General features: G+C 34.2%; 1 protein-coding gene across 3 annotated transcripts in view; it reads right to left on the reverse strand.

The window, feature by feature from the left end:
* The window catches only part of CNTN1 (contactin 1), a 346,709-nt gene that overhangs the window by 248,464 nt on the left and 73,480 nt on the right, over window positions 1-24,765 (reverse strand). For all 3 annotated transcript variants that reach the window (XM_032877020.1, XM_032877021.1, XM_032877022.1), the window contains exon 2: window positions 12,754-12,801. The gene's annotated coding sequence lies outside the window, so the exon portion shown is untranslated. The remainder of the gene's footprint in view (window positions 1-12,753; window positions 12,802-24,765) is intronic.

Raw genomic sequence — 24,765 nt, forward strand, 5'->3', positions numbered from 1 at the left:
GACTGGAAACTCTAACTAGGGATCAAATCTTATAAAAGGTATCCTGGCAGAATGAAGGGATAGCACTGTAATGGTCATAGAAGCTCATTTGACAAAAGAAGGGAATGTGGCCTCCTATCCAGTAAGACTGTCTTCCTCAAAGAGCTGCTAGGGAGACTCCCTAGCTTGACCATGACTCTTTGAGGATCATGTTCTGTATGACTCTTAGAGGCAGCAAAGGGCGTCAGCTGGATGTCAAGTGCCAAAGACGAACCAAATGTGGGCCTCAACAGCAGAAATCATACGTGTTGTACGAGTCTTTTCATGAACTCTATTCCCAGCTATGAAAGAACCTCAGAAACAAGGTGAGAAAAATGCCATTCCTATTGTTTTTTGGACAAAATGTAATGCCAGCTTCCTTAGCAGCTGACACCCTGTGGTAGTGTGTGTAACACTTCCCAAACATACAACTGGTGTCCAGTCAGATCATTACCACCCAAATTTACAGAATTGTATTTTCAAGTGTAAAAGAGGAAATTTTGTATTTATTTCTGAAATTTTTTACCTTGTTGGTTTGAGCTCAGTGTTATAATTGTAATGAGTTTGAATGCTGATTCTGCCATCTAACATATTAGCTACTATTATATTATCCCATTATATCATCACAGTTTCTTGTTACATTTAACTTTAACTTTCCCAGGTTTGCACTGCCCTAGTAGGAGACGACTGAGCTACCATTGCCATTGTATAAACTACAGCTCTGACACCAAATCTAACAAAGGACAAAAAGGAAAAAAATATAGATGTAGTCATAGGCGCTAAATAAATAAAACCCTAGCAACTCTAGCTCCAAAATGACTTAACTTAATTCTCTTTTGGGTAAAAGGATGGTTCAATTTTAGGAAATCTATGGATGCGATTAATGTGCACCATGGAGCAGAGAGAAAAATTAAGCTGAGTACTGGGTGGGTCATGCATAAAGTAGACTCATGCAATAGATAAAATATGTGCTACTGACAACAGCCTTGGGAAGCACTCAAGTGAGAACCTCTACAAAATATTAGCTGCATACAAGTCATGGGTGTGTAGAGGTATCTCAGGTTTAGATGGATCTAGAAATGTTAAGGTAGAAAATATCAAGGGTGTAAATATAAAAAGTAAGAATCTCATTAAGTTTTCATAGCTTATATTCTGGGAAAATATACACAAATATGCGAATAGTACAAAGCTATTGCAATAAACATTATTTCTAAATGAAACATTAGAAAAATAACTTATGTAACCATGAGAATTGGCCAAATTATATAAGGTATAACTTTAAAATAATGTTTTTGAAGAATTTGTGACATGGAAAGTTTCAAAATTCAACACAATATAAGATGTAGTGAAAAAAATAGGGTGTTAAAATTATGTATATATGACTTCAAAATATCTAAAGACGTTAATAAAGCTTATTTCGGAGATGCGAGATTATGAGTTATTTCTCTTGTTTTCCAATTTTTTCAAAGTAAATGAATTCTTTAACTTAAAGCACTCCTATTATAGACATATTTTCTGTAATTGTTATAAAAATCTTTTCATTATCCCTTTTGTCATATGAAGAGCATTAAATGGCTTGACTATACTCTTATAGGTGTCAGTGGAGACCTAAAATTCAAATTTAAGTTTCTTTAGGTTTTGGGTGATACATACAAATGTATTCTTGCCTCACCATTTCTGAGAAGGAAACCCATCATTTCAAGTGTTTATGAAAATTTCTAAGCAATTTAAGTATTATTGACTGATAGGTGATTCAGTAATCAAAATGCAAATATATAGATTAGAATTTTATCTCCTCTCTTTGCCAATCTTCTGCTCAGAATAATACTAGTATGATAGCAGAAAATCAACCAGGATATTTTAAAAGCAGATTATGTTATCTACATATGGAAAAATCAATCTTAAAGTAATCACTAAATCAATAATTACATAGCAACTGATACTTATCTATAGGGCATTATGCTGAATAATCTGTGGAGGTTTGAAAGATGCAAAAGACAGAACTCTCTTACCTTATAGGTTTTATAATCTCACTTGGGATATATATATATATACACACATATATATATACATATATGTGATATGTATATCATATATCATATGATTATATATCATATATCATATATATATGAAAAAGAAAATAATAAAAGTTTAGACTAAAATTAAGAATACAGGACAAAGGGGAAATTAAAATGTATTAAGTGTCTACTAGGTAGTGGGCACTGATCAGTGCTTCATATGTGTCACTCTGATGAGGCAGAACCTAAAAGGAAGAGGAGAAGCTTCTCTAGTGAACTTAAAAAGTCATCTAGTAAGAACTTCTTTTATTTTTTTTATTTCTTTTATTAGCATATAATATATTATTTGTTTCAGAGGTACAGATCTGTGATTCATCAGTCTTACACAATTCACAGTGCTCCACCATAGCACATAGAGAGAGTCATTTCATTTGTCTATCCTAACCTAGTAGGCACCTATTTCCCTAAGGAAAGATAACAATAGCACCTTTTATGACCTACTGAGCAGATTTTCTAAGAGGTAATTTGGGGTCAGAGAATGATCCTTTTGGACTTAAGGTTACTGGAACCTCTTTGAAGGATTTCTGTTCTTGGTTGAGGTTGTTGGCAGGAGAGGATACCAGGAGCCTCAAAGGGATCACCATGAGGCAAGGGAGAGCATGGCCATAACCCAAGCTTAGAACCATGGTTTAGAGAATCCCAAGGAAAGGCTGAGGCTGGCAGTCTTTCTCCTGTCCTAGCCCACAGTATGACAGTGGACATTACAGGAACAATGGATGAGCATCTTCTAGATGACAGATGGAATTACAAAGCCCACAAGTGTGCAGGGATTTATTTTAATCAGGACATCCCAGTAGCAGTGCAAAATCATCAGTTAGAATGTGCTGGGGAACCAGTTTTCCATAGTAGCTCCATGTGTACTGACAGAAAGCAACAGATGGACTTCCTTCTGTCTGCTTGGGATTTAGGAAGCAGGGTAGCCCATATCTGAAGGAATAGTCCTCTGGGAATCTTGGGCAATGAAAGTGGACATAGAGAAGACTTCAAGATAGAAACTTTGGTTTCCTGCTAATACAGGCATGCTAATTCAAAGTTATATAAAAAAAAAAAAAAAGAAAGAAAGAAAGAAAAAAACTACAGTTGAATTCCAGTTATTTTTATTTTTTCTGGTGAGTAAAAGCTCAGAGAAGATTTATGCTTTGTCTGAGGAGTCGTAGCTGGTATCGCAAAGCTAGGATTCAAACTAATTCTGTTTGACACTAATATTCTATCTCTACAAAAGAGATGTCACAAGGAAATTATATATTTTCCAGATAAAACTATATATCTAGTAAGACCTAGTAAATTATTATTCACTAGTAATTAGTAAAATGCTTTCTTAAACTCCAGATAAATATCATTGTGCAACTCTGAAAGAATATAAAGCTTATGTTTTCATTATGAAAAGTTACAGTCATTTTATTTTATTCTTCACTGAATCTCAGACACTAAATCCCCTGTGCTGTCTTGGATTCCCTTTTATTGAATAAGGAATTCTTGTTCTGATGAAATGGAATAAAAAGTCATGAGATTTTCTTACATTAGTCACGCTTGAAAAATAAAGCAATAGCTTTGAATATGTATTCTATAATTCATTCTAATATAATTGATGAGGAACTCAACTTATTAAACACCCAAAATAATTCAATTGTGTAACAGAAATAACAAGAGTCTGCCAAGACTTACTATAATAAATAGGCTTTAATGACACTGCAAGATACACTAGGTCTGTAATGCTTTTCCCAGTGTTTGGAAAGTGCCAAACAGAAGAGTGAGCACAAATTTGGTGCTAAACAAATTACTTTTATTTGATGATAGCTGCCAGGTCCTATATAAACTGTAGCATTTAGGAGAGTCCATGGAATTGTTGAAAAAGTCATATAAGATACAAGTTATGGAGATATAAAGGTTTTTAAGTGACAAACAAATGAGAGATGTCATCTTACAAATAAGATTAAAGGTATGACATTGGGGAGGGTATGTGCTATGGTGAGTGCTGTGAAATGTGTAAGCCTGATGATTCACAGACCTGTACCCCTGGAGCTAATAATACATTATATGTGAATGAAAAAAAAAAAAAGATTAAAGGTTGACTACACTTACAAATTCCAACTGATGAAAGAGTGATATAAATAGATACCAATACAGAAGAATAGATTTTTAGTATATCCCCAATGCCTGGAATACAATGTGGGGTATACTGAACAACACGGTGAGCTGACAATGGTTATTTGCTGAATAAATAGATAGTTAAATATATTATACATTTACTTATGTTCATATTTGTTAGGTATTAGAAATGTCACATTGTATTTAAAAGTTGAGTGAAAAAATACAAATAAGACCTTTACAATAATACATAATCGGAAGAGAAAAGTGAGTAGAATGAGGGAGAAGCTATTCACAGAGAAAGGGAATCTTTCAGATAGGTCCCATATCCCAAAAACTTCTGGCTTCTATTTGAGATATTTAGAAGTCAACCATTAATCTAATTGCCTTTAGCAGAGCAGAGTCTTATTTTTCTAGCTCCTGCCAGTTCTTTATTGTTAGAATTCTGCAGTTTCATTTTTATGTGTTTGGATGTAATTTTCTTATAATTTATCCTGTTTCAGTTTCCTTGTCTACCAGGATATGACAATTAGGTATTTTTCAACAATTCTAGAAAATTCTCTGCAATTACTTCTTCAAATATTTCCTTATTTCTATTTTCTCCATTTAGAACACTAATTGCACACCTTATATCTTCATTCTGTTCATCTGTTCCATGATCCATCCATATTTTCTCTGGTAATTTCAACCTTTTTTCTCCCTATGATGTATCTCTCTTTGATGCCTATTTCTTTGGATCACAAATTATCTCTTTAGCTGGGTCAATTCTACTAAACTGTTTTTTAAGTTTGTAGTTTTGATTGTGATATGTTTCATTTCTATTAGATTCTTTTCCAAAACTTCTCATTTTTACACTCCCTAGATCCTTGCTCATATTTTCAAACATTTTTTCTTTAAATATATTTGGGTGGTTAGAATAATGCCCCCCATCCTCCTCACTCACCCACCCTTCCCCCCACAGGATGGCCATTACCTAATTTTCCAAACCTGTGAGTATGTTACTTAAAACAGCAAATAGGACTTCACAGATGTGATCAAGGTAAGCTCACTTGAGATGGTGAGATTATCCTGCATTGTCTGGATGGGCCCAATCTAATCACATGAGCTCTTAAAAACAGAAGAGAAAGGCAGTAGAATGGGATAGTGAGATGAAATGTAAAAAGAACTCGACTACTGTTGTTGGCTTTAGAAAGATAAGGATGGGGCCATGAGCCAAGAAATGCAGCAGGCTCTAAGCTCTGAGAACAAACTTCAGTTTATAGTCAGCAAGAAAATGGAGACTCCAGTCCTTAACAACCATAAGAAATTGAACTCAGTCAATAATTTGAATAAGCAGGAAACTGATACTCCCTTGCAGCATCCAGAAAGGATATAATCTGCCACTCTTAGTTTTAGTCCATGTTAACCATACTGGAGTTCTAATCTATAAAATTGTAAAATAATAATTTTGTGTGGTTTTAAACCATTCAGTTTGTAACAATTTATTAGCAGCAGTGGAAAATTGTTCTAGATTTCAGTATCAGAAGTGAGCTGTTGCTGTAACAAATATCTACAAATTGGAATTGATTTTGCTATCAGGCAGCAGGCATAGACTAGAAGAATTCTGAGAAACATGAAAAAAAGTCAAGATTTCTTTGAATAGAATGTTAACAGAAATATGGGTGTTAAAAACTGTCCAAGAGGGCTCTAAAGGAAATGAGAAAATATTATTGGAAACCAGAAGAAAAGGGATTTTTTTTTTAATAGTGGCAGAAAACTTAGCAGGACTGTGTCATGCAATTATGTGGAAAGCAAGGCTTGTAAGCAATGAATCTCACTATTTAGCTGAAAAGGTTTCCAAGGAAAAAAAAGGTACAGACTGATTTTTTCTTTCTCCTTAGAGTAAAATGTGAGAGAAGAGAGATAAATTGATGAAGGAGTTGTTAAACAAAAAGAAACCAGGACTTGATGATTTTGGAAATTCTTAACCTACCGTATTACAAAGAGGCTAAAATTAAGAGATTATTTTGAATTTAATTTTTATTTAAAATTAAGAGATTAGTTTTCTAAGATTCTTCAAAAAGATCAAAAGATCAGAATGTTTAGTAGCAAAAAAGACTCTTTGAAGAGATTAAGGAAGGGATCATAGATCTTAGATCCCCCTAGCCACCTCAGCAGAAGCCAAAAATAGTGTGGAAACTTTCGGAAAGATCTCTTGGTGAGCCTCTTATCTGATGGAGTAAATCTTGTGACATCCATGGAAGACCCACAGAGTTCTTAAGAATTTTCTACAACCAGAGATACTGCTAACTTGAACTGGAAGGGGTCAGAGAGGTATGATGTGAGAAAGCCTGCAATTGCTGGCTTTGAAGCGGGGCGGGGTGGGGTTGGAGGAACCAAAGCCAAGGCATGTGGTAGCCAACTGGAAGCTAGAAGAAATCCTCAGCTTAGAGCCAGCAACAAAGCAAGGAAACAGTCCTACAACCATAAGGAACGAGTTCTGCCTGGAAGCCAAATGAATAGGAAACTGATCCAATTCTCCTCTGGAGTCTCCAGAATGAAATGCATCCTGCCTGAAATTTGACTGTATCTGGTGACACTTGTACTATTACTAGATTACTAACCTATAGAAGGGTAAGGTGATAAATCTTGTTGTTTTACAACACTAAGTGTATGGTAATTCACTACAGAACAATAGAAAATTAATACAATATTAAACATACTTTTTTTCCAAATCTGATCATTCCAGTATAACATACCTTTGTAAAACTTTATTTTCGATCATTTTTCCAGCCTTCTTTTAAGTCCATTTTTATCTATATGCTTTGTAATTTTTGAATTAACTAATTTAGTTCAAAATTTATCTTCAGAATATTGAATTTAGATTCATAAAGCAACTTATTTCTTTTGCTCCTTCCCACTAACTATGAATCTGGATCCATTCTAAATAAACGGATGGAGTGTGTTGGATCAGATGAATTCTACAACCAAACCTCAATGAAGGCTGGCCCAAAGTTCTGAATTGAAAGAGCAAATCTGTGTCACTTCACTCAGTGTCAAAGTCTAGATAAGCATGCTTTCTGATACACCTTCGTAGTGGCAGGTTTATTTCTTGTACACCCTTACTCTTAGAGTTTTGTCCTTAAGGATCCTGGTTTTCTGAGACATCCTTCTATTAGACTTGGGCTAGCCCTAGGCTTCACCTTCTGTTTCCAGCTTTGGCCTTTGTTACTTCTCAGGTTTGCTGCTTTTGCTTCATTTTTATCCTCTTTAGAGTCTTTATTTTCCTACCATCTCAGAAATGCATTTAAAAAGAATTGTTTTATAGTCATGTTTTTAGTTTTTCATTCAACAACTGCCAGGAAAGGAACTCTCTCTATATTCTTTAAAACCCACCTAAATTTATTTTTATAAATTAAAATAATACATTTCATTGCCTGTATAACACAGGTTTTATTACCTTAAGTAAAACTGTTAACAAAGTGATAGCTTTTCTAATCAACTTCTTAATATATTTAACAAGTAACAATCTTTTTTCCCCTAAAGATTTTATTTATTTATTTGAAGGAGAGAAAGAGGACAGGGAGGAAGTGCAGAGAAGGAGACTCTCCACGGAACTCACGGAACCGACCATCAGGCTCCCATGGGTTGGGGGAGGCTCAATCTCAGGACCCTGGGATCATGACCTGAGCAGAAGGCAGACACCTAACCAACTGAGCCACCCAGGCACCTCAATAAGTGACATTCTTGTGGTACTGATGTCAAGAAAGTTAAATAGCAAATCAGAGTCAATATGTTTCAAATTTTGAATTCCTACTTGCTAAAAATAGATTGATAGCACATTATGTGAAGACCCTCCTCCAGACTCAAAATGAAGAAAAAAAAAAATCACATCTTTTGAGAATCAAATTCTAAGAAATCTAAAACCTACTGTTAGTCTTTGTACTAACTTTATATTTTTCAAAAATACTGATTAAGCTTAAATCTAAATTTAGAAAGTATATCTTCTTTTAGGTTTATAAAGATCTATATTCCCTTATTGATATTTATGAGCAGTCCTGATCCACTGAATCAGAAGTAATCCTATACTTTGTGCTTCTACAGCAAGGAATTATACTATGCTATAATAACTTGTTTACACATTTTTTTAACTAGACTATGATCCTCTTGAAAAGAAAAACTGTATCTATTAAAAATAGTGTGGTAGGTCCAGAATTTAGCACTGAATTATGTACTGAATAAATATCTGACGAATTTAATCTGAGTGAAAATGTTTAGCAAAATGCAAGAAGTTTATAATCCTGTGGTACACATCATTTCAACTTGTACTTTTTAAACTAATTCTAAGACAAAACTCTTATAGTGTTATAAAAAATATTATAGTATTATAAGCCAGCCTTAGTGGGACATTGCTCCAAATGAACTAACTGGAGAGTCTCCTTTCTTTCTTTCTCTACCTGATTGTCATCTAATTCACATGTTTTATTATACAAGGAATGAAGTTTTTATTCTGAAATAAAAAGTGATTTTAAATTGTATTTTACCTGAAACATTGTTAACAAGATAATATCCAGTAAAACAAGATCAATGTTTTCAGCATTTAAAATAAATGTTTTATAGAGGTGAGTTTAAAGCAATTTGCATTTACTTTCCTTAAAAATAAAATTAAGATTATATTGCCAAAGAAATAAATCCCAAACAAACAAAAACTTTGAGAGTTTAGAGAGTTTTGGAAGTTTAGAGAGACTATTATTCAGGTTGCACCATCTTACATACATTTTTCAGGCTTCCATATATTTTTTTTATTTTTTAAAATGTTCAACTAAAAATGGTGTTTCAAATATGAGCCCCTAAAAGGCAACCAAACTGGTAAGTGAGAAGTAAAACTTTCACTCTTTGTCAGTAACACAATACTATATTTACAAAACCCTAAAGACTCCACCAAAAAACTACGAGAACATCAGTAAAATGAACTCAGTAAAATCTCAGGCTACAAAATCAATGTACAGAAATCTGTTGCAGGCCTATGCACTAATAGCAGAAGCAGCAGAAAGAGAAATTAAGAAAATCGCATTTAAAATTGCACCAAGAAAATAAAATGCTAAGAAATAAATTTAGCCAATTTCTACTCTCAAAACTATGAAACACTAAGGAAAGAAATTGAAAATGACAGAAAAAAATAGAAAGACATTCCATGCTCATGGATTAGAAGACCAAATATTGTTAAAATGTCTATGATACCCAAAGCAACCTACACATTTAATGTAATCACTATCAAAATACCAAAAGCATTCTTCACAGAACTAGAACAAACAATCCTAAAATTTGTATAGAACCACAAAAGACCCTGAATAGTCAAAGCAATCCTGAAAAAGAAAAGCAAAACTGGAGGCATCACAATTCCAGATTTTAAGTTATGTTACAAATCTGTAGTAAGCAAAACAGACACAAAAACAAACACATAGTCAGTGGAACAGAATAGAAAACCCAGAAATAAACATAATTATATGGTCAATTAATTTTTGATAAAAGAGGAAAAAATATTCAATGGGAGAAAGTCTCTTCAACAAGTACTATTGGGAAAACTGGACAGCTACATGCAAAAGAATGAAATTGGACCACTTCCTTACACCACACACAAAAATAAGTTCAAAGTGGGTTAAAGACCTAAATATGAGACTTGAACCCAAAACAGTCCTAGAAGAGAGCACAGGCAGTAATTTCTCTGACATCAGCCATAGCGACTTTTTTCTAGATATCTCCTGAGGCAAGGAAAATAAAAGCTAAATCAAGCTATTGGAACAACATCTAAATAAACAGCTTCTGCCAACAAAGGAAACAATCAACAAAACTAAAAGGCAACTTATGGAATGGGAGAAGATATTTGCAAATGACGTATCTGAAAAGTACTATTATCCAAAATACACAAAGAACTTACACAACTCAAAACCAAAAAAAACCCCAAATAATCCAAATAAAACTGGGCAGAAGACATGAACAGACATTTTTCCAAAGAAGACATATAGATGGCCAAAAGACACATGAAAAGATGTTCAACATCATTCATCATCAGGGAAACACAAATCAAAACTACAGTAAGATGTCACTTCACACCTGTCAGAATGGCTAAAATAAAAAAATACATAACAATCAAAAAGACATAATAATCAAAAAGACATAACAAGTGTTAGAAAGAATGTGGAGAAAAAGGAACCCTCATTCACTTTGGTAGAAATATAAACTGGAGCAACCACTGTGGAAAATAGTATGAAGGTTCCTAAAAGAGCTAAAAATAGAACTACCCTATGATCCAATAATAGCACTACTAGTTTTTCACCCCAAAAACACAAAAACATGAATTCAAAGGGATACATGCACCCCTATGTTTATTGCACATTATTTACAATACACAAATTATGGAAGCATACCAAGTACCCATCAATAGATGAATGGATAAAGAAGATATATAATGGAATATTATTTTTTTATAATGGAATATTATTCAGCCATAAAAAAGAATGCAATCTTATCATTTGCAAGGACATGGATGGAAGTAATGGAGTAGTTGCTAAGTGAAGTCAGTCAGTCAGAGAAAGATAAATGCCACATTATTTCACTCACACACAGAATTTCAGAAACAAATCAAACAAGCAATGGAAAAAAAAGGGAAAAATATAAAACAAAACAAAACAAAACAAGAAACACTCTTAACTATAGAGAACAAACCAAGGGTTACCAGGTGTGGGGGCAGAGAATGGGTGAAATAGGTGATGGGGATTAAGAGTACATTTATCATGGTTAGTCCTGAGTACTGTATAGAATTCTCGAATAATATATTGTACACCTGAAACTAATATAATGCTATATATTAACTATACTAGAATTAAAATTAAAAACTTAAAAAAAGAAAAAGAAAATTTTAAAAAACACCCCTATGTGCTTCTATTTTTATACTAATCCTTCCATTGTTATCACCCCCTCTAAAGTCTTTTTAAAAATACATTTAATGAAATTAGAGCCCAATCTTCAACTTTTTTCTTCATGTAACATTTTATGTCCTATAAGATATATGAATGTGGGGCCTCATTGATATCTCAGGTGCAAAAAAGAAAAACCAAACTCACTCTGTTCTCTAACAATATTCCCCTTTCATCAGTTTTGCAATTTTCTTTTTTGCTGTAAAAATAAACTTGAAACCATCTCTGCTCTTCCTTCCCCTTTATTCTTTTATCTAACCTATCATGAAGACCTGTCATATTTGTTTGCTTTCATGTCTCTGGTAAAAGCATGCCTCTCTATTTCCACTGCCTCTATGAGGATTAGGTAGTCAATTCATGCCTTGAAAGGACTACATAATTTTCCATGATCCCTCCTAATTCTAGCATTTTATTACTAATTGTTTTTTTTAACTTGTTACTCTGACCAGATTGTGGATTATTGTACTCAACTACAACAGTAAAAATCCAGCTTAGTATTTTTTTAACTAGAGGACAATAGAGATGAAACTGGAATAATCACTTAGTATTATCCACCAAAATAGGTCTATAACCTCCATCTGCTCTGGCTGCACAATTTTTATTACATTTTCCTCAAATACTCTTCATTTGAACTTGTCACTTAAGCATAGTGTATATCTAGATCATCTTTCACAATTTTGTTAAGTGGTCTCAATACTGCAAAAAATCCCCTTCTCATTGTCCTATCAATCCAAAATTCACAAAATGCTGTTTAACTCTTACATTCTCTAGGCATTTTATATAGTGGGAGGAAACCAAAACTTGGTGTTGGATAGACCTCAGCTCGTAACCATGCCACTCACTATCACATGACTTTAGATAGGCCTTAGGTTTCTCATTATAAAATGAGATTTATAATAATGACAAGAATAATAATACTTTGGCTACAAGAATTTGTGAGCATTGTATGACATAAAGCATTTCATAAAGTGTTTAGTAGAGTGCCTAAACTATAATGCTAAGTAAACAGTATTATTATTGTTGTTATTATTATTAATTCCATAATATGTCCCCATTACTCAGCTCACATTTGATAACTCATTCCAACATCTGTTAACTCAGCCACATTGAGCACTACACTATTTGGTATTAATTTTTCTCTAATTGTTTTATATGTTTGCACAGTGATTTATTCATATGGGTATTAGCAGAAAGGACATTTATTAACTAGTCATTAAGCAATTTATCATATGTTTTGATATTTTTTAATTTTTTATTTAAAATCTAGTTAGTTAACATATAGTGTAATATTGGTTTCAGGAGTAGAACTTAGTGATTCATCACTTACATATAACATCCAGGTCTCATCACAACTGCCCTCTTTAATACCCATCACCCATTCATTATTCCATCCTCTGCCTCCAGCAACCTCAGTTTGTTCTCTATAGTTAAAAGTCTCCTATGGTAATTCTCCCTCTCTTTCTTTTTTCTTCTTCTTTTTTTTTTAATTTTTTAAAATTGAGAAATATTACAGAAAGTTAAAACAGAACCAACATCATTATCAATATCATTATTTTTATTCTTTAAAACACACACACACACACACACACACATACTCTAAGTAAACAGCTTACCTTAAGATTGCTCTGAATTCAGCTTCAGAAATGATCCCAGTTGGATATCTATAAATCAATAATTATGAAATTACAGTTAATTAGCTTGAAGGTAAAGATACTTTTACCTTATATGATTTTTAACATTTTTTACAAAAAAAAAATATATATATGCCTTTTAATCCCCTACAAGTTTTTGTTTGTTGCTTTGACCATTGTAGTCAAGTTTTAGCATATTTGTAAAATACATTTATAGAATCAGCAAATACTTTTAACTGAAAGGGATTCAATTTTGTTATTGTTTGCAAAGCCTATTGATGGTTCATAGCCAAAATATCCTCTTATTCACCATTACTGAACTGAACTAAAAATTAACATTTTAAATAAAACAGAGTAAGAACTGCTGAATTGGTCCCACTTTATTATACTGAACACTAAACTGGAATTTATTTTGGAGAAGCCTGTATATACACCATATCCAACATACATATACTGTGTATGTGTGTACATGTATTTCTCATAATATGTACACATATTGGTAGATGGCACAGTAATATTTATACAAACACAAATTTAAGGGAAAAAAACAGGTATAGCTAAACATTTCATTGAGGAAGCCAAGTACCTGGGTAAAATCAAATGGATTAAATCCAACCTAGCTTGGGTTTTAAATAAACTGATGTTTTGGTTATTTTAATAAAAGTAATAGCAACAAAAGTTGTGTGTTAAGTTTGTAGTTTATAGAATACTTTTTCACATTCTTGTTCAGGTCTTTTGTTGTTGTTGTTCCTTTTTTTGTTCTTTTTTTTTTTAAGTTTTTGTTCAGGTCTTTAATAACCCTCATAGCCATAAGTGTGTTCACTCTTAAATACTGTTAGGATAAGCTTGGTCTAAACTGACACAGAGGTAATTACATAGAAAGCTTGTCCCATCAAATACACATTCTGAAAATAGACTTTCCAGTTAAAATACAGACTATGTCATGTTTCCTCATAAAACCTACCTATTGACATAGTTGAAGCTAGTCCTTTAGATTTTGAATCAAACATACTTCTCCCAGAATGACAGCAGATATTAATCAGATAATAACTCAATACATAACTGTATACCATATTAAATGTCATGAAGAAGGCTCATATGGTACTTTGAGTACAATGGGGATCCTGAATTAGTCTGAGGGAATAAGGAGAGGAATAAAATTTGAGCTGAGAATCACTGGGTAAGACCGAGCAGGTAGAGGAGAGAATTTCCACTTAGAAGGACTGGCAAGTGCAAGGTGCTGATGCAGGAAGGGGTGTGGCACTGTTGAGAAGCAGGAAGGCGGCTCTAAAATTAAAACACAGAAATGGAATGTTGTGTAGGTGTGTGTAAAGCTGTGAGGTTAGGCAGGGCCATAGCAGGTTAAGGAAGTTTAGTTTTTATCTTACACATTACGAGAGATTAATGCAAGGTTTATGCAGAGCAGTGAGGTAGTTAGATCTCCTTGATGGTAGCTCTGGTGAGGAAAGAGAAAGTAGAGGAAGAATATAGGAACCCAGCCAGGGGCTATTGCTCTAGTTCAAGAAGGAAGGATAGTGGCTTTGACTAGGTTATTTGAAAAAGCAACTGATAAAATTGGTTTGTTTTAGTAAGTTTTGGAAGATAGATTATAATCAGCCTCTCTCACTTGATGGTAAGCTACAGGAGGGCAGAGTTTTAATGCATGTTTTAATGGTCATTCTCACAATACTCTGCACACAGTAAATACTCCAAAAAAGGTTTTTTTCATGAATGCATGGTAGGAAAAGAAGAAGAAATTGGTAAGTGTAAGGAAATTCATGAAGAGGCACTATTTACTATGATAAGAATTACTAGACAGGATCATGTTTGCAAGTGAAATCATGTGTTTAGTTTTGACAAATTGTATTTAGATTGCTTATTAGATATACAAGTGGAGATATGACTTAGGAAATTATAACGGTCTAAAGCTCAGAATAGAGACCTTGAGTAGAGATACAAATTTGGAAGTCATAGAAATATCGATAACATTGATGCCATGGGAGTAGATGTAATATCTACTCCCATGGCATCAATGGGAATAGATGGGGAAAAATAGCTTAATAATGATAATTACATTTTTGCAGACTCTATGTATCAGTCACTGTTCTAAGCATTTTATATGTTGCAATCCAGTTAATCCTTACAATAACCCCATAAAGAGTACTGTTTATTATCTCACTTTAAAGATGAGAAAACCAAGGCACAAAGAAATTATATAATTTGCCCAAACTCACAAACCTAGTAAATGCCAGAACTAGGGTATGGTAGGCAGAATTCTAAGATGGCCTCCAACATGTCTAACTCCTGGTGTTCACACCTTGTACAATCCCTCTTCTGTGGGGGGAACCTGTAAATGTGATGGGAAAGAATTCCCATGGTTTAGCCATTAATAAGCTGACTTTGAATTATTCAAAATCAAAAGGGAGATCCTCGTGGACCTGGCCTAATCGGTTGACCCCTTTGATGGAGATTGGGCCCTCCCTGACATCAGAGATTAAGACTGAAAGTGTGAGAAGGCATAGGCAGAGGCCCATATGGTAGAGCATTGAGAGCAGCTTCTAAGAGTTGAAAATAGCCCTTGGCCAATAGCCATCAAGAAAATGAGGAATTCAGTCCTACAACCACAAGCTGAATTCTGCCAACACCAGTGAGATTAGAAGAGGACCTCAAGCCTCAGGTGAGACTTCAGTCCTAGCTGACAGCTTGATCTCAGCCCGTTGAGACCCTGAGCAAAGAACCCAGGTGAAATTCACCCAGACTTCTGACCTACAGAACTGTAACATACTAATGAGTATTGTCTTAAGCCATAAGTTTGTGGTAATTTGTTACACAGTGATAGAAAACTAATAACAAATATCCTGCGCTGCTAAAGTCTGGGCTAAATTGCAGAAGGCAAAGAGGTGGGAAAATGAGAAGAGAGACTAATAACGACAGAACCCCGAGGAACCTAGACATTTAAGAAATGGGCTGTGGAAAATGAACCAACGGGGGAGACAAAGACTTTGTCTTTGAAGACAAAGAAACCAGGAAGGTCCAAGAGAGTATGGCATTAGAGAAGCCAAGAAGAAGGATTGTGTGGAAGGAGACAGACTGACTAAGAGTGTACAGTGCAAATCAGATGAGGACTGGAGAACATTCACCAGATTCAATAAGATGGAATAGGAGAATACTGGCTTTCCTCTGGTCAATTAAAAAAAGCAGAGTTGGCATTTTAGAACCCCTTTCCTTTTTTTTTTTTTTTGTTTTGTTTTGTTTTTATTTTTAATTAAGGGGGAAAAACCATGTGATGGGCTGGGGAGAAAAAAGTGTTTTCCAGACATATTTTTATTGTTCAATATTTTCATGCAAAAGCATTATAAACCTCTTCCTCAAGAATTAGACACATTTTGTTAATTGCAGCAAGCTTGAAAAGTAAATCAATTAAGATGTTTTGTCACAAAATTGAACTTCAAGGATTAATAATTTCTTAAGTGACAAGGCAAAATTGCACCCAAGTAGTATTCTAAAGAATATTTAATCTCATGAGATGATTAATGAAAAATAGTAGAAAGAGGAGATCACAAAAGCGAGCATTCAATTTCCAAAACTCATTTATTTTAATCATTTGTACCACTACTCTACCATTTATATTATACTATTACACCATTTATACCAGTATTCTAAGGGAAATTTATTCTTTTCTCTAAAAAAATATGAAATCAGATGAAGAAGCCAAAATGTAAGCAGGCATTAAACAAATCAATAAAGATCCATTTTTTACTATAATAGAGTACAACTGAGAAGACAATGTGTACACACAGAGATAATTAAATTTATGACTTTTTATGCTGCTATATTTACCCATTGATGTTTCTTTTGGGTTCTCTTGTACTAGTACTTCACTTTGGTGACAAATTTTATGGGAGGCAGGAATAACAATGACAACCCTCCCCTTACCCCATATAAAATAACAAAATAACAAGATTCAAACTACCTTGTTATTTCTATATAGGGGGATATACTTTTCTCCAGTGGCACCCTCAGGAAAGGAAAGGAGAGTTTATCTAGGATCTCTGACACATAGCCAACAAAGTAATGGGGCAATATTCAATGGCTCAGTCTGAACTGAGATTTAAATTTTCTGTTTTGAATGATCAAGACAGATGTACAATGGGATAGAGACCCAACTGTGGGAGTATAGTTTTAGTGTGTCTTCTGGTAGTTTACGTGAAATTTTTCCTCCCTTTGTCTCATCCGAGGCTTTTGTCCCAGATATGGTTGTGAATTCACCTGTTCTTAACACTTTACTCATGTACTGGCTTAAGAGGCCTAATACAGTCATTGCTTATATCTCAAAGTTACCATTTGTTTTTCTATTCACTTACATTTTAAGAATCTTGAATTTGTTTCACATCCAATTTATCTTCATGTATTTGGCTCCTACCTTTAGTTGTTTATGAACAAGCCAGCTCTTAATAACAGAGATAACCTTACTAGTGAGCATATGATTGCTTTCTAGTGTAAGATCAAGCTTGATCCCTTAATGAGTCACACCATCTTCATAAAGAAAAGTGACTTTTATTATTCTGGCATAAAAGTCTTTAAAAAAGAAAATTTCACTCATATGTGGAATTTAAGGAACAAAACAAATGAGCAAAGGGGGGAAAAAAAAAGAAAGAGGCAAACCAAGAAACAGATTATTAATTATAGAGAACAAACTGATAATTACCAGAGCAAAGGTCAATGGGGGGGATGGGTTAAATAGGTGATGGGGATTAAGGAGTACAGGTGTGATGAGCACAGGGTATTACATTGAAGTGTTGAATCACTGCGTTGTATACCTGAAACTGATATTAAACTGTATGTTAACTAACTGGAATTTAAATAAAAATGTTAAGAAAAAAAGAAAAGTCTACCCATTAGTGTGATCGATCAGTCATTCCAGGAAGTAGATCACATATTCCTAGTCTATGAGTCCTGAACCTCTAACCAAAACAAGAAGCTGGAATAGAGTGCTTATTTTCCTTACAGCCCTTCTCTTTCAATTCATGGAATTTTGAGATGAACCTTAAAATGAGGATTGGTCATTATTTTTCTCAAAAAATGAAACAAAACACCACTCTCAATGAAAATATAAGACAAAGATAAATATGAGAAATCTTCTCAAATTCTACTTTATATGTTGGTTATCCTAGAATCATATTGTAGTTTCCCACAGAATTGAGAACTAAATAAATTCTTGGCTAATGTTTCAGAATTTTCATCTCAAACATTTCAAATCCCTAGTGGTCTTAAACTTCAAAGCCTAATTATTCAGTTGATTCATTATCACTTTTCCCAACTGAATGTGCATGCAACAAATCCTTCCAGTAGTTCCGTCTTACACAAACTGTGAGTTAAGTGGCTCCTCATGATCTTGTCCAACCCTAACTTCCTATAATTTTACCCAAACCATGTTTTTCAAATCAGGCCATATTTACTCTATGTAAATACTCCACACTAGCTTCCAATTACTTCAAATTCTTCTTCTTCTTTTTTTTAATATATTGAGATTCTACTAGATACTTTTTTTTTTTAAGATTTTATTTTATTTATTTACTTGAGAGAGAGAGAACAAGCAAGGGGAACAGCAGGCAGAGGGAGAAGCAGACTTCCCACTGAGCAGGGAGACTGATATGGGACTTGATCCCAGGATCCTGGGATCATGACCTGAGCCAAAGGCAGAGGCAGACATTCAACCCCTGAGCCACCCAGGTGTCCCTACTTCACATTCTGGTATACTTGAATATGCTATTCGTTTTGGTGAGCAGAGCTCCTGGTATAATAAGAGTACAGAGCATCTCTTGTACTGATATCCATGTCCCTGTACTGATAAACAATAGTCCCCAGAGTAGGTAACTTTAAAGCTTCACAAGATTATGGGTCTACAATAGGATACAAAATGCAGACTACACTTTCATCTGAAGCCTTCTCAGAAGAAAGATATATGATCCAGATTTGAGGAATCCAGACAAAACTCTAATAACTTTAAACTCCTTATATTTGCTCCAAACTACAATGACTTTAGGGAGATTTAGATTTCCAGTTAAAACGAGCCCTCATAACAATGACAGGGGCAGAAACCAGAACTAGATTGCTTTAAACTATGCTTGTATCCTGTTGTACTTTGATTGTAGCTCTGTGTTGATATCAATGGAAATGATACATTTTAAAATCAATTTCTTCTTTTAAAAAGGGATTTCACTTCTGCTCCCATTTTCACTTAACTTTGGGGATCTACTGTATTGGATCCCAAAGAATTTCTTAACTGCTCCACCGTTAATAATAATGGAAAAACTTAACTTTCGTGACTTGACTCTAAAACATTACAAGGGCACCAGGGCGACTCAGTCAGTTACGTGTCTGCCTTCGGCTCTGTTCGTGATCCCTGAATCCTGGGATGGAGCCAGCCACACATTAGGCTTCTTGCTTGGCGGGGAGCCTGCTCCTCCCTCTTCCTCTGCTTGCTGCTCGCCCTACTTGTGCATTCTCTCTCTCAAATAAATAAATAAAATCTTTTTAAAAAAATAAAACACATTACAAAGAATGTCTTGAGAGATGGCAAACTTCTTGGAGAATGTACTTATAATTGAGGTCCAATCTATAGCTATTGGTATTAAGGACATCGGAAACCTTGACAAAAAATAATAATAATAAATTTCTAAAGCGTTGCTATATATCTTTGTGTTTCATAAATAATTATACCTTCACCTATGTCTACATATCCAAACACCACCAGACAACTAGCTTTTAAATTGTAAATCTCCTTGGTGGAATTCTTCTAAGTGGCAGGTGAAAAAAGGTGAGGAGGGTTAAATTTTTATTCATTTTAAAGAATGAGAAGTAACACACAGAAGGAATTAAGTAATTTAAAAGAAACAGTTGGGAAATTGAGTATTAAATAGAATTTCTGAAGGATAAGTTGAATTAATTTGATATATTTTAATTAATGAACTTAATTTTCATAATAAAAGTGAGAGCTACTATTAATTGTGAAACACTTATTTACCAACTTTTTAACATACATTATTACATTAGGAATCTTGCAAAATAGGGATTATTTTCCAATGTGAAAGGCATGGTTTCAACCACTTGCTTTAATGAAAATAGGTATGAATAGAATTCCCCAAGTTCCAATCCAAATTTGTCTTCGACAAGGAACTGAGTCACTATGTCATCAAGTAGATGGTTCTTCTAACTATTAAATGGGATTTTTCCCCACCATCACAGTGGAAAATATCAGTTCTTAAAAGCTTATTTCTTACAGGAAACATTTTCTAGGTAATGCCAGTAAAATCTGGTGAAAATGAACAGGCTGTTTTGCCTTAGGGTTTTTTCATTTGTCTTGTTTTGTCTTTAATAAAACTTAAGGAACTGTATGTGTTTAAGGCAGTACACTGCAAGTAGCTTCAATAAAATGTTCATTGTTCATTAATAAAAGATAATTTGGAAGAAAAAATAAGACTCACCATACTCCAGATCAATACAATCTTTGTTGTTTGTTTTTTTTTCTATGAATAGAATCGAGCAAAGTGAGAGTTCAAGTGAATTAATATTTTAAAAAGGTTGAAAAGGCAGGGGTCAGAAAACTTTATATGTAAAGGGCCAGATGCTAAATATCTTATGCTTGGTGGACCAACAGGTGTCTGACAACTACACAATTCTACCATTAGTTGGTAGATTGGGAAAGCAGCCTAGACAGTACATAAATGAGTGTATATGGCTGTGTTCCAATAAAACTTTATTTACAAAAACTGTACCTGGACTGGACATGGCCCAGGGCCTGTAGTTTGCTAACTCTGAAACAGGAGAATAATAAAATATGATCATAACATGGAAATAGTGAAATCCAGATATTTTCTCATAGTGCATTAAAAGCCTTCTCATTGTTTTGACCAAATAGCTAACATTCAGATATAAACATTAGGTTCTAGGCTAGACCTTTAGATTGGAAAAATGGGGCAACTATTCCTTTAGTTCTTTTGGAGTATCCTCAAATGAAATATTCTCAAAGACAAATTTTTTTTAAATTTTCTATTTATTTATTTGACAGAAATCACAAGTAGGCAGAGAGGCAGTCAGAGAGAGAGAGGGAAGCAGGCTCCCTGCTGAGCAGAGAGCCTGATGCAGGGCTCGATCCTAGGACCCAGAGATCATGACCTGAGCCGAAGGCAGAGGCTTTACTCACTGAGCCACCCACGCACCCCTCAAAGACAAAATTTGTAATGACTTATAGTAAGCTGTTAAAACCAACAGTATTTTCATCTCCTCTTTAGTGAAAAGAATTTCATAATCCGGCATCTTATAACTATGCGAACCTTTGAAGGAGCAGACTTAGAACAACAGCGGGTAAATTTGAAGTTTCTAATTATATTTTTCCATACTTACCCTTGCTAAAAACTCTCTGAAAGAGATGGTGTTATAAGTCACCTTTTATAGGTCATGGATATGAAGTTTAAGGTGATGTGGTATATTACCAAGGTTATATAGATACCAAACTGTAAGGCCAGGATTTGAACACTGTATCATATATCCAGAGCTACTATTCATGGTTATGCAATTTATGTGCCCCTTAGAACATATAAAGGTATAGACCGTATAGATTTGTATGTTTATTATAGAAATTTTCCACAGGTAACAGTAAATTTTGTCTTACAAAATCAGCATTATGACTCTTTTTAATGAAAGGATATATATTTTGGAAGCAACTTTTTGTAATTCACAATAGTGTGCCATATATGAAAGCTCCAATCCTGGGTTGACTCTAAAGACCTTGTTCCTTTACATTATACCAAAGAATTCTGTGCCAGGATGGCCACCTGGAACATTACAAAGGTCTTGAGGGAACTCTGTGTTCCTACACTGCATATGTAACATTAGCCATTTCCCTGCCTTTAAGTCCTGGGAATAGTTTATTACCATGATAATAAATATAGAGAATGAAAAAGGAGATAGAAATTAAAGATACTCTGAACATTAGAGCATGATTGACTAGATGTATCAATATATTATTGATTAAGATTGGGAGATAGTGTCTGGAGGAAGAAGGGAGATTACTTATTTTTAAGGTTCAAAGGATGCAGATGATGAAGAAATCAAAAAGGAGCCGAAAATATGTCCCCAAAGCTAAGAGAGTGGTCAAAGCTAGAGTTAGGGATTTGGGTGTCATTTCCACGGAGATGTAAGAGCTAAAGTCAAGAGAATGAGAGAACATACAGGTGGGAAGAATCTAGGACTGGGAGAGGTGGAAACTACAAGATGAGCCAAAAAATTAAAAGATAGAAATTTAAAAATTTTAATTAAAAAAATTAAAAGATAGAAAACGTGTGATCAGAGAAGGGATATGACATGTTAAAAACAGGATCACTGAAGCCAAAAACAAATAAAACATGTGTTAATGAAGAGTTTCATAAGAGTGTCTCCTACTTCTGGGTATCTGGGGGGGCTCAAGCAGTTAAATGCCTGCCTTCAGTTTAGGTCATCATTCCAGGGTCCTGGGATCAAGCCCTGAGTCGGACTCCCTGCTCAGGGGGGAACCTGCTTCTCCCTCTGCTTCCTTCTCCCTGCTTGTGTGCTCTCTCTCTCTCTCTCTGTGAAATAAATAAATAAAATATTTTTTAAAAATTTAAAAATAAAAAAAAAGAATGTCTCCTACTTCAAAGAGTTCCGGGAAGATAAGAACTGTGCAGAAATCACTTCAGCTGGCAATTCAAGAGTAACAGGTGAATTCTGCAAAGTAATCTCAACCCAGTAGTAAAGGAAGGGGCTAGAATAGGGTCAGGGAGAAAGATGTAGAAATAGAGTGTATAGACTATTTTTTTTTAATCTACACTCTAGAAGAAAGCAGAAAAGGAGGAAGAAAGGACAAAGATTTGTTTTGTTTCATTTTTTTTTTTTTAAAGAATGGAAGCTCATTGGAAATTTTTGAAGTTGGGAAATATAAAAGTGAGGGATAAATAAGTGACACCATGGTATGTTACAGAAGACCCAAGAGTCCCAAGTCACAAATCACTAGTGGTTGCAAGTAAAATCCTGTCCTGGTTCTATCTATTTTTTTAAGCAGCTTTATTGAGATACAGTTTATATGCCATAATATTGACCCATTTAAAGTGTAAATTCAATGATTTGTAGTATATTTGCAGAGGTTTTGATCTCACATGTCCAGTAATTGACAATCATAAGAATGCTTAGTCTTATCTGTCTTAGAGTGTTGCAAGAACACAGAACCTCATCATAAGAATAGCAATATAGGGGTGCCTGGGTGGCTTAGTGGGTTAAGCCTCTGCCTTTGGCTCAGGTTATGATCTCAGGGTCCTGGAATCAAGCCCTGCATTAGGCTCTCTGCTCAGCAGGGAGCCTGCTTACCCCTCTGTTCTCTGCCTGCCTCTCTGCCTACTTGTGCTTTCTCTCTCTGTCAAATAAATAATAAAAATCTTTATTAAAAAAAAGAATAGAAATATAAAACAAAATAATAGAGAAACATCAGTGTGATGAGCTGAAATAAGATTACAGGTCATCATGCAGAATGAGGCAAATGCCCTAAATAGTTGCTTTTGTAGCCTTTACAATAGATAATTAATAGGCCACATTCTATAAATCAAGTAAGCTTTTGTTTTATTAACATTGAGAATCTATCTAGATCCATAATTGACTCATAAAGTAACTATGTAGCAATATATTACTTATAGCACATTTTTGCCTCATATTGACCTCTAAGATTTTTTTTTTAATTTGCTCACTTGCTTGTTTTTGGTCATACTTCCCAAAGCAATTTCATACCATTTAAAGTAGCCATTGTGTTAGTTCTTTGTGTTTAACCTCATTCTTGGGTTATGAAAACTTGCCTACAAATAACAAACATCATGTAACTATCTCTTTCTGTAGTCTTTTGTGATATTCATGAATTTAGATATTTGCACACTTGGTTTCTGAATGATTTCCAGACTTACAGCATATTCATGTTTTACCTAAATTGAGAGAAGAGGCTCTTCAAATATGTAAAAAGTAAACAGTACGTAAATGAAGATTAACCATGGTTCATTCATAACATACCTACAGACGTTACCCCTCATCAGGATACCAGATTACAGAGATGTAATATATACTTATTTTAATTAAAAATGTAACAGAAAAAAAAATTGTAGAGCTAAATCTAAACCACCCAAGTTTCTAAGTAATTATACTTCCCACCTAAAAACTACCCCAAGGTAATAGTGATCCGAAGGGGCATGTATACCCGAATATTTATAGCAGCAATGTCCACGATAGCCAAACCGTGGAAAGAACCTAGATGTCCATCAACAGATGAATGGATAAAGATGTGGTATATATATACAATGGAATACTATGCAGCCATCAAAAGAAATGAAATCTTACCATTTGCAACAACATGAATGGAACTAGAGGGTATTACACTGAGCAAAATAAGACAATCAGAGAAAGACAATTATCATATGATCTCTCTGATATGAGGAATTTGAGAGGCAGGGTTGGGGGTTGTAGGAGGTAGGGAAGGAAAAAATGAAACAAGATGGGATTAGGAGGGAGACAAACCATAAGAGACGCTTAATCTCACAAAACAAACTGAGGGCTGCTAAAGGGGTAGGAGGGTAGGGATAGGGTAGCTGGTTATGGACATTGGGGAGGGTATGTACTATGGTGAGTGCTATGAAATGTGTAAGCCTGATGATTCCAGACCTGTACCCCTGGGGCAAATAATACATTATAAGTTAATAAAAATTTAAAAATAAATAAAAATTTCCCCAAGTTAACATCTAGAGAAAGAAACCTACCTAAAGAAATATATATTGTAATTATAAAATTATTATAATTATAATATAAAATTATAACTTAATATTATAATACATCTTGTCAAAACCATTTAATTGAATCCTTCATTTGAATGAAGGAATGAATATTAGCTCTTTTTCAAATATAATATGTAAAGTTATTAAAATAAATCTCTCCTTCATATAG

This window comes from Lontra canadensis, unplaced genomic scaffold (assembly GCF_010015895.1).
Source record: "Lontra canadensis isolate GAN:19392208 unplaced genomic scaffold, GSC_riverotter_1.0 scaffold59, whole genome shotgun sequence".
Classification (NCBI taxonomy): Eukaryota; Metazoa; Chordata; class Mammalia; order Carnivora; family Mustelidae; genus Lontra; species Lontra canadensis.